This window comes from Anabrus simplex, chromosome 1 (genome assembly GCF_040414725.1).
Source record: "Anabrus simplex isolate iqAnaSimp1 chromosome 1, ASM4041472v1, whole genome shotgun sequence".
NCBI lineage: Eukaryota > Metazoa > Arthropoda > Insecta > Orthoptera > Tettigoniidae > Anabrus > Anabrus simplex.
Window position 1 is genome coordinate 449,724,723 of NC_090265.1, and position 12,251 is coordinate 449,736,973.

Sequence of the window (12,251 nt, forward strand, 5' to 3'; positions counted from 1 at the left end):
GCCAAGTTGGGGTCAGAAGGCCAGAGCCTCAAACGTCTGAGCCACTCAGCCTGGCAGGGCCAAGTTCATATGTGCGACAAAGTTCGCATACTTCACCCCACCTAGGTGTAGGAAAAAGTGGTAGTAGTAGTAGTAGTAGAATATATATCCTAGGATATTATTATTATTATTATTATTATTATTATGCAGGGTGGTCGGAAGCAATATGCATCTGGCATATGAGCACTAGAGGCTTCACGTTGTTTCCTACCACCATGTATAATGTCATTTCAATTGCTTTAGAGTGTCCGAATTTTGTCACGCAGTCCGTTAACGTACCGGGTGTCAACGCCGCAGACCTCTGCGACACTGGACATTGTATCTTGTGACTAGAACGACAACGACATATCGAGTGTGCAGGTGTGGAGGAAACTTGTCTCGCCCTTCTTTAATACCCCATGGATATCACCTTTCACAGTTACCAACGACTGCTATATTGATTCATACTACAGGTTAGGTTAGTGTGTATGAAATCATTTCAGGACTGAAACTTCGAGCAGTGTCTTGGGAATCAGGCAAATGCTCATCCTCGCTTTTGTCAGTAGTGTGTGTGCATCAATGATCTGGGTGCAAGAATGAGGTGCCCCAGTTCAGATGGCTGAGTTACCGGCAGGATTTACAACCTAGACCTCAGAAATAACAGCTGGAATTCTTTCTGGCAGGGTCCTTTTATTTGCTAGTAAATCTACTTACTATCTTAGGTGTCGCGCATTCGAGCAGTCAGTTGCCAATCGACTGTACAGAGAAACGATCCCGTAACTTTGAATTCAGGTGATATGACCCAAATCAGCTGGTTCTCATCCAGTATGCAGACGGACTTATATCCTTCACTTACTTGTTTAAAATGAGAGATCGCTAAGTATTATATCTCAGCATACTACGAACATAGCTCAGCTGAAAGAAAAGTCATTGATTTTGGAAAATTAAGAGAGTAGGTAAGGTCCTTGGTTTGAATCTTGGCCTCGACAGGTTTGGGTGACCTTCAAGGGAACATAACTGTGATTTAACTCTGTGTTCCTTTACTTTTTCTACCAACACATATTCTGTCACCGGCGAAGTCTAGACGAATGTACGTATCCTCAGAAATTCGAAGGAGCTGAAGTCCCCAGTGCACGACAGTGACTGTTGGATGTCCTGAATATATCCTGGTTGCCTCCCATTTGTTGTGGAAAGCGTGATTACCAAAACATTCAGTTCCTGAGCACCAAACCAGACCAACACTGTTAATATACGATTATTGCATACTGCTACGGATACCATAAAATTTATAAGATAGCTTTCAATTATATAAGTGACTGCTAACCAACATATCTATGATATTAAATGATGGAAAGAAAACAATATATATAGACCTATCCTACCTATAACCCATGTTTCGTAATCCTGGTATTAACGGTGAAGGTAGATAAATACATTATTCAATTTATTTTCTTTGTAGCGTAATAGTGCTAGTTGCAAGCCTATCTGCGTCAGTAGGAAGTGCTTGCAGATGAAATACCTTCATACGTTTTCAACAGAATACAGCTAAGAGAATGAATACCATACAAGACAAAGTGTCAAACTTCAAACCTGTTATGTATGTAACCAGAACTGGGATGAGTAAGAATTACAGCCTCGAAACCAATCGACATCAACAAGGCAAGGAGAATGAATACTGTTAAGTCCCAAGTTACATTATATAGCTAGAGGCAGGACCGTCTGATAAAGACGAATGCTCACATTCGCTACAATTTCAGGGAATAGGTAAGAGGACAGGGTAATGCGCTTACTTGTAAGCTAGACAGAGTGAGTAGGAAATGATGGACAAGTATATATCGGGAAAAGTGTTATGATTTAATATTTCTCGTCGAACGTTCGGCATTTTTTAAAAATATTTTTGAGCAAAACTACAATCTAGAGGGAAATGAAATGAAATGTCGTATGGCTTTCAGTGCCGGGATATCCCAGAACGGGTTCGGCTCGCCAGGTGCAGGTCTTTCTATTTGACACCCGTAGGCGACCTGCGCGTCGTGATGAGGGTGAAATGATGATGAAGATGACACATACACCCAGCTCCCGTGCCATTGGAATTGACCAATTAAAGTTAAAATCCCCGACCCGGCCGGGAATCGAACCCGGGACCTCTGAACCGAAGGCCAGTACGCTGACCATTCAGCCAACGCGTCGGACATCTCGAGAGAATACTTATGTAAAGTTTAAAATCATAACTCATCGGGAAGTTGGTAAATATTATCGAACAGACCCACACGTAGACAAAATGCATAATGGATTTTAAATATATAGATACCTCATTAACCTCGTGAAAAAGTTAATTATCACCACCACTTCAAAAGATATGTTTGTAAATATCCATGTATTATGATGTATTATGTTCCACTCTGTCACATGTTTATTGCTCATTTTCCATAACATACATTTTTACACACCGGGCTGAGTAGCGCAGGCGGTATAACGTTGGCCTTCTGAACCTCAAGCTGTGGGTTCAATCCTGGCTCACTCCGATGATATTTCAAGATGCTCAAATACGCCAGCCTTATATCGATGGGTTTACTGGAAAATTAAATAACTCCTGCGGGGCACAATTCCGGCACCTCGACGTCTCTAAAAACAGCAGGAGTCATATGCTATTTATTTATTTATTTATTTATTTATTTATTTATTTATTTATTTATTTATTTATTTATTTATTTATTTATTTATTTATTTTATTCACAAGTTCTACCCCTCAGCCCTCTCTTACACTTAACCACATTTTGATCACAGGTTGGAATAAACAAATAAATAAATAAATAAATAAATAAATAAATAAATAAATAAATAAATAAATAAATAAATAAATAAATAAATAAATAAATAAATAAATAAATAAATAATTATGATGATGATAGTGAAGAAGAGCTTTTACCATTCGATCTGCAGTAAGTATGGTAACATATAGAATAAAACATAATTCCTTACGCAACTAGATTACTGAGGGCAGAGTGGTGATACCAGCCATAATAAGAAACAAGTAAATTCCAACACAACATGCACCATTCATAATAGACTTACGGTCTACTTAGCTTAGTGCGTGTATTACGATTAGACCATTAATATAAAAGCTTAAGTACTTCCTCGTTCATTCTCAAATTCAGCAAAGTGTGCGGTGTTAACAAGCTGGCTACGCACTTGGGAGAAAATCCGGGCAGGATCTTTTAAAATAGGCTAAAACAGTGTAGTTCCTAACTCCCAGTGGGAGAGAATTCTATAGCCTAGCACCAGACAAGAAAATAAACTGTTGTACACTGAAGTACGATTTAGAGTTGCAGTAAGCATAGAATGCCGATGAGTGGAGGAGAGATAGGTAAGATGAGGAAAAATACTGCAGTGTTGCTTTATTCAAAAGTTGAGAAATGAGTGTAGCCGTGTGTAAATATCTCATTTGCTTAATCCATAACCAGCTGTGATTTTCGTATTACTGGGTGAAATGAGCAGGATACTTCAATGAAAGAAATGAAACAGATGAAAGCATTGCCTCTAGCAGTCTCTGTTTGCATCAACTTAGCTGAGTGTGGATAACATGAACGTCTGAATAACTATATTTTTTTCATATTGTGTCGACCTGGGGTAGTAGCTCAGGTGGTAGAGCACTGGCATCCTGAGCTCAAGTTGGCAGGTTCAATCTCCGCACAGTCCAGTGGTAACTGAAGGTGCTTAAATATGCCAGCTTCGTGTCGGTGGGTTTACAGGCACGTGCACGAACACTTCCGAGACAAAATTCTGGTACCTCGGTGACTCCGAAAACCATAAAAGTATTCAGGGGGACGATGAACCACTAACATTATTTACACTGACTGACAGAGCAAATGCAACACCAAGAAGGAGTGGTCAGAACTATATGCCAATTGCAGGGTAGACTGACGTCACTGAGGTATGCTCATGATGTGAAATGCGCCGCTGTACTGCGCACGTAGCGAACGATAAATGGGACACGGCGTTGGCGAATGGCCCACTTCGTACCGTGATTTCTCAGCCGACAGTCATTGTAGAACGTGTTGTCGTGTGTCACAGGACACATGTATAGCTAAGAATGCCAGGCCGTCGTCAACGGAGGCATTTCCAGCAGACAGACGACTTTACGAGGGGTATGGTGATCGGGCTGAGAAGGGCAGGTTGGTCGCTTCGTCAAATCGCAGCCGATACCCATAGGGATGTGTCCACGGTGCAGCGCCTGTGGCGAAGATGGTTGGCGCAGGGACATGTGGCACGTGCGAGGGGTCCAGGCGCAGCCCGAGTGACGTCAGCACGCGAGGATCGGCGCATCCGCCGCCAAGCGGTGGCAGCCCCGCACGCCACGTCAACCGCCATTCTTCAGCATGTGCAAGACACCCTGGCTGTTCCAATATCGACCAGAACAATTTCCCGTCGATTGGTTGAAGGAGGCCTGCACTCCCAGCGTCCGCTCAGAAGACTACCATTGACTCCACAGCATAGACGTGCACGCCTGGCATGGTGCCGGGCTAGAGCGACTTGGATGAGGGAATGGCGGAACGTCGTGTTCTCCGATGAGTCACGCTTCTGTTCTGTCAGTGATAGTCACCGCAGACGAGTGTGGCGTCGGCGTGGAGAAAGGTCAAATCCGGCAGTAACTGTGGAGCGCCCTACCGCTAGACAACGCGGCATCATGGTTTGGGGCGCTATTGCGTATGATTCCACGTCACCTCTAGTGCGTATTCAAGGCACGTTAAATGCCCACCGCTACGTGCAGCATGTGCTGCGGCCGGTGGCACTCCCGTACCTTCAGGGGCTGCCCAATGCTCTGTTTCAACAGGATAATGCCCGCCCACACACTGCTCGCATCTCCCAACAGGCTCTACGAGGTGTACAGATGCTTCCGTGGCCAGCGTACTCTCCGGATCTCTCACCAATCGAACACGTGTGGGATCTCATTGGACGCCGTTTGCAAACTCTGCCCCAGCCTCGTACGGACGACCAACTGTGGCAAATGGTTGACAGAGAATGGAGAACCATCCCTCAGGACACCATCCGCACTCTTATTGACTCTGTACCTCGACGTGTTTCTGCGTGCATCGCCGCTCGCGGTGGTCCTACATCCTACTGCGTCGATGCCGTGCGCATTGTGTAACCTGCATATCGGTTTGAAATAAACATCAATTATTCATCCGTGCCGTCTCTGTTTTTCCCCCAACTTTCATCCTTTTCGAACCACTCCTCCTTGGTGTTGCATTGTCACTGTCAGTCAGTGTATGATTATTTATATTGTGTGGAGGAAGGGACTGGTGAACATTAAGATGGTGCAGTGAAGCATGTATTTTTCTGCAAATATCAGCTATTTACTCATTCCAATATAAAGTTTCATTTATAATGACTCCAAGGATTTTCACAGACTTTTGCAATGGTTTTATCACACCGTTGATCATGAGTGGGAATGGAAGTCTTTGTTTTAGATTTGTTACTGTACAGTCCGATAATTATAGATTCTGTCCGCTGCAGAGTACGCTTCACCTGTGTGGAGTGCATCCACTCACACCAAGCAGGTTGACTTTGCAATCAACGAGACCGTACGAATCTTGTCGGGATGTCTGAAGCCAACTCCAGTTGACAAACTCTACCCCACTATCAGAAGGGCTGTTGCTGCTGATGCAGAGAGGACGAAGCAGACTATAATGATTCTCGCCACCCACTGTATGATAACCAGGATGTAGTCTGTCGACTGAAGTCGAGAAAGAGCTTCATCACCAGGATTCAACCACTGGTAGGAACACCTGAGTCTAACCGCATCACCAGGTTGAAGAGCATGCTGCCGTCTGATACTCCTGCAAAGGAAGAGCTATCTCCAGGAAATGACCTGCCCTACCGTATTTGGAGATCACTTAATCGTCTTAGGATGGGCTTACCTCTTTGCAAGATCAACATGCAGAAATTGGCTATACTTCCAGCTGATGTAGATGCATCCTGCGAGTGTGGTGTAACACAAGATCCGAACCACCTGCTCATCTGTCCTCTACTAGGAACATCCCTGCACTACACAGGACCTGATCGAGGCGAACAACAAGGCCATCGGAGTTGCTATTTTTTTGGAAATGCTGACCGGACACGGAATGATGATGATTATAGATTCTGTTTTATTGGGATTAATTTTAAAAAATTCTCCCTGGCATAGGGGTTGTTTACTTATAAATTGTTCTTCACATCAATATATTGAACTTCGAAGTAGCTATAGATTTGTAGGTCAACTACATAGAGGTGGCGGACTAAGTTGTGCAAATGATTAGCGAAACCAATAATAAAATGAATCCAGTATTCGGGAGATAGTAGGTTCGAACCCCACTGTCGGCAGCCCTGAAAATGGTTTTCCGTGGTTTCCTATTTTCACACCAGGCAAATGCTGGGGCTGTACCTTAATTAAGGCCACGGCCGCTTCCTTCCCACTCCTAGCCGTTTCCACTCCCATCGTCGCCGTAAGACCTATCTGTGTCGGTGCGACGTAAAACAACTAGCAAAAAATAAAAAATAAAATGAATAAATAGAAGAGGTATAAGATCATAATCTGAAAACCGAAGTTTTTAAAATGAAATACTGCCTCTAGCTAAATAATGTAACGGGCCGATGACCTAGATGTTAGGCCCCTTTCAACAACAAACAAATAATGTAACTTCTCCTTGCCTTGTTGATGTCGATTGGTTTCGAGGCTGTAATTCTTACTCATCCCAGTTCTGGTTACATACGTAACAGATTTGCCTTGTACGGTATTCATTCTCTTAGCTGTACTCAGATGAAAACGTATGAAGGTATTTCATCTGCAAGCACTTTCTCCTGCCGCAGATAGGCTTGCAACTAGCACTATTACGCTACAAAGAAAATAAATTGAATAATGTATTTATCTACCTTCACCGTTAATACCAGGATTACGAAACATGGGTTACAGGTAGCATAGGTCTATATATATTGTTTTCTTTCCTTCATTTAATATCATAGATATGTTGGTTAGCAGTCACTTATATGAAAGCTATCTTATAACTTTTGTGGCATCCGTAGTAATGTGCAATAATCGTATATTAACAGTGTTGGACAGGTTTGGTGCTCAGGAACTGAATATGTTTTGGTAATCACGCTTTCCACAACAAATGCGTGACAACCAGGATATAGTCGAAACATTCAACAATCACTGTTGTGCACTGGGCACTTCAGCTCCTTCGATTTTCTGACTAGACTTCGCCGGTGACAGAAATGAAATGGCGTATGGCTTTTGGTGCCGGGAGTGTCCGAGAACATGCTCGGATCGCCAGATGCAGGTCCTTCGATTTGACACCCGTAGGTGGCCTGCGCTTCGTGACGAGGATGAAAATGATGATGAAGGCAACACTTACACCCAGCCCCCATGTCAGCGGAATTAAACAATAATGGTTAAAATTCCGGAACCTGCCAGCAATCGAACCCGGGACCCCTGTGACCAAAGACCAGCATGCTAACCATTTAGCCATGGAGCCGGACGCCGGTGACAGAATATGTGTTAGTAGAAAAAGTAAAGGAACACAGAGTCACATCACATTTCTCGTGAAGTAAGTGAAGAAAACCTTGACAGTAATGTTCCCTTGAAGGCCACCCTAACCTTGTCGAGGCCAAGAGTCATACCAAGGGCCTTAACTACTCTCCTAATTTTTCAAAATCAATGATTTTTCTTTCAGCTGAGCTATGTTCATACTACGCTGTTGTATAGCCACCCGTTAACTGCCCCCATTTTTCTGTCTGTAGTTTCCCAAGAACTACCCTGACAAAAGCATTAGATCAGTGCAATAAGCTGTCCTAAGTCCGAACTGCCTTCTGTCGAACCAGTTAGTAATTTCCTAAACGTGTCTAATACAATCAGAAGAAATGCTTTCCCATAGCGCAAATGCAACGCATGTCAAGCTGATACGCCAGTAATAAATCTGCTGTATGTTTATCATCCTTTCTTTTGTACACAGGGGCTACTATAGGAACACTCCATTAATTTGGTACAGCTCCTTCATGCAAACACTAATCAAAGAAGTTCTCCAGGTTTGGTTCTATTTCCCATCCCACTGCATACAGTGTATCTCCAGAAATCTTACCAATTCCAGCCGCATTTTTAGCTTTCAAATTTTGTATCTTATTGTAAATATCTTTGTACATTTCAGTACTTCGTTAGTTTGAGTCACCTCCTCTACCTGGACATTATCCTTATATCCAACAATGTTAACCTACAGCAGACTGAATACTTCTTCAGTCTATAAATCCTCACATATACGCTCTTCTTGTTCATTAATGCTACCTGGAATGTCTTTGGAATTAATTTTGTCGAATAAGAACCAAATATGTCACCAGAGATCTTTTAATTATTGACATCACGTGGAGTGCCAAATGGACTCTTGTTTTCCCACTCAGATTCGACTACTTCTGATGGGATTGAAAGCGCGATCTTGAGATCCTGACGCTCTCTCTACCTCTGACACACAGAGAAATTTACCACAAAAGTAAGATTCGCCTCTGTGGTGTAGTGGTTAGTGAGATCAGCTGCCACCCCCGGAGGATTGCGTTCGATTCCCGGCTCTGCCACAAAATTTGAAAAGTGGTATGAGGGCTGGAACGGGGTCCACTCAGTCTCGGTAGGTCAGCTGAGTAGAGGTGGATTCGATTCCCACCTCAGCCATCCTGGAAGTGGTTTTCCGTGGTTTCCCACCTCTCCTCCAGGCAAATGCCAGGATGGTACCTAACTTAAGACCACGGCCACTTCCTCCATCTTCCTTGTCTATCCCTTCCAGTCTTCCCATCCACTACAAAGGCCCCTGCTTAGCATAGCAGGCGAGGCCATATGGGCGAGGTAATAGTCATACTCCCCAGTTGTATCTCCGACCCAATGTCTCACCTTCCAGGACACTGCCCTTGATTCGGTAAAGGTGGAATCCCTCGCTGAGTCCGAGGGATAAACAACCCTGGAGGGTGAACAGATTAAGAAAGAAAGAAAGAAAGAAAGAAAGAAAGAAAGAAATATTTTATCTACGTAACTGCTCACGGTAATATATATGATATTAAATGTAATGAAGGCGGCTACTTTAATATTGTATAGGTCTACACGTAGTGTATAGCCCAAGGATATTGGCAATATATGCCGGCCCCACGGTGTAGATGTTGCGTGCCTACCTCTTACCCGCAAGCTCCGGGTTCGATTACCATCCAGGTCAGGGTTTTTTACCTGGATCTGAGCGCTGGTTCGAGGTCCACTCAGCCTACGTTATTATAATTGAGGAGGTCTCTGATGGTGAGATAGCAGCCCTGATCTAAAAAGCTAAGAATAACGACCTTCATCGTGCCGATCACACAGGCCTGCGGAATGAGGAGGCGTCGCTTGCTAATCCATAGCCATTCGGGGTTGATACACCATTGGGTTTATTTTGGATATACCTGGTGTTCGAATCGTCTGTTGGTTGAAAGACAAATACTCCCAGTTTTCTCTTCTTCAAAAAATACTTCGATGGTATGTATTAATGTCATACACTGGCCCACGGGCTGTACCAGATTCTTACGGCGTTAACAAGTAAGTTTGCTGAGTGTTAACTTACGTGTGCCTGGCCTACGTAAGTCGCCCTGCCCACGTCGGGTAATAGAGAACTTCCGATCCGACTGCAAGGCAGGCGGACAGATGGCTGTAAGTGCCATTTGACGACCCCCGCGCGTTGACCTCTCAGGTCCCCTTAAGTGACCTTCGTCTTATTGCAATAAATATCTGCCAGGCCTTTCTCTAGCACTTGTTACGTGTTCATCCAGAGCCCTCCAATTAGCTCGAATGGCCGAGATCATAAAGCATCTGCCCCGATGGCACATTCCTGCCACACACTGCCCACGTCTTATATACCTACAATAATTATATCTCGGTAAGACTAGGAAGTAAATGAATTGAATTCATATCAATACATCAAATCATAGTTGCACTTTAATATCAGAAGAAATTGATAGCCTATTTATACTGCATACGCATAGCGTGACGAAGGCCAGCAAAGGATCAAGGAATTTTGCGAATAAATAACATTGAGCAGAAATACATGTTCATTATATAGTGGTGGTGGTGGTGGTGGTGGTGATTACTGTTCTAAGAGGATGTACAATTGGGCAGCCATCCTCTATGAACACTAATCAGAGGTAAATAATGGAAGAGGTCCATCACATCGATAAATGAAGGCATCGGTCAATGAAAAACAGCACGAAGGGCATGAAAACGAAAGACTTCCTAGGCCTCGATACCTAACAACGTCAGAGTCGGAAAAGAACAAGATTGAAGGTCGGATAGAATAGATGAAATTGAGGAGCCTGGCACTACTAAGTGCCCGTGGTCCCCAAACCACGCTGCAAAGCTAAGAGCAATTCAGGCCCCTTTTAGTCGCCTCTTATGACAGACAGGGGACACCGTGGGTATTTTTCTTTTTTTGCTAGTTGCTTTACGTCGCACCGACACAAATGGGCCTTATGGCGACGATGGGACAGGAAAGGCCTAGGAATTGGAAGGAAGTGGCCGTGGCCTTAATTAATGTACAGCCCCAGCATTTGCCTGGTGTGAAAATGGGAAACTACGGAAAACCATCTTCAGGGCTGCCGACAGTGGGATTCGAACCCACTATCTCCCGGATGCGAGCTCACAGCTGCGCGCTCCTAACCGCACGGCCGACTCACCCGGTAGGGATATTATTCTACCGCCCATAACCACGGGAGGCGTTCATTATAGAATATTATACTTTCAGCGTTCAGTTTTCAGGTCTTTGTTACTTAACTAAGCGCCTTCAGAAACCTCTATTTTACCGAGCGAGTTGACCGTGCAGTTAGGGTCGCGTAGCTTTGAGCTTGCATTCGGGAGATAGTGGGCTGGAATCACACCGTCGGCAGCCCTGAAGATGGTCTTCTGTGGTTTTCCACTCTCACGCCAGGCAAATGCTGAGGCTGTACCTTAATTAAGGCCGCGGTCCCAATCCTTGATCTTTCCTACACTTCCGTCGCCAAAAACCTTCGATGTGTTCAGTGTAACGTTAAAACAGCAAAAAGTATCCTTTATTTTCAACGAACTGTGTGACCCCATTCAGGAGCATGTAATAATAATAATAATAATAATAATACTAATAATAATAATAATAATAATAATAATAATAATAATAATAATAATGTCACCGGGCTAAGTGGCTCAGACGGTTGAGGCGCTGGCCTTCTGACCGCAACCTGGTAGGTTCGATCCTGGCTCAGTCCGGTGGTATTTGAAGGTGCTCAAATACGTCAGTCTCGTGTCGATAGATTTACTGGCAAGTAAATTAACTCGTGCGGGACTAAATTCCGGCACCTCGATGTCACCAAAAAGCGTAAAAGTAGTTGATGGGACATAAAGCAAATAGCATTAATATTATTAATAACCATGTCATTAGTTTTATGTTCCACTAACTGTTTTTACAGTTTTCGGAGACATCGAGGTGCTGGAAATTTTTCTTGCAGGAGTTCTTTCGCGGACCGGTAAATTTATCACCACCGGAATAAGCCGGAACAAAACCCACCAATTTGAGTACTACTTTCTGAGTTACTCAGCCCGGCAATTACAATACGAAACCGAGGGACTATATGGGGATTCAACCCAGGAACCTTGGACATGCAATGCAAACTGTGTAATTCAGTTGGTATCACTTAACTGAGAAAAAGGCTTCAAGTGCTGGGGAATTTACCATTCTACTGGAATTTGGAAGCTATATGCGTGATATAAACTCTTGGTGCAGGCAGAAACTATTCTACATGTGGTATTTCTCAATCCTGACAAATATTTAATAATAATAATAATAATAACGCTATTTGCTTTACGTCCCACTAACTACTCTTTTACGGTTTTCGGAGACGCCGAGGTGCCGGAATTTAGTCCCTCAGGAGTTCTTTTACGTGCCAGTAAATCTTCCGACATGAGGCTGACGTATTTGAGCACCAAATACCACAGGACTGAGCCAGGATCGAACCTGCCAAGTTGGGGTCAGAAGGCCAGCACCTCAACCGTCTGAGCCACTCAGCCCGGCGACAAATATTTGAGATGGTAACATAGCAGCTTAGATTTTCACGGCTAACGTCTTAATTACTATGGAAGAAATTTCCAGACTTGCAGGTCGTGGCCGTGAGCGAATACCTAGAAAATGTCCGGCGTAGTCACCGGTGGAGCGTTGGGAGCTAGGAACCCA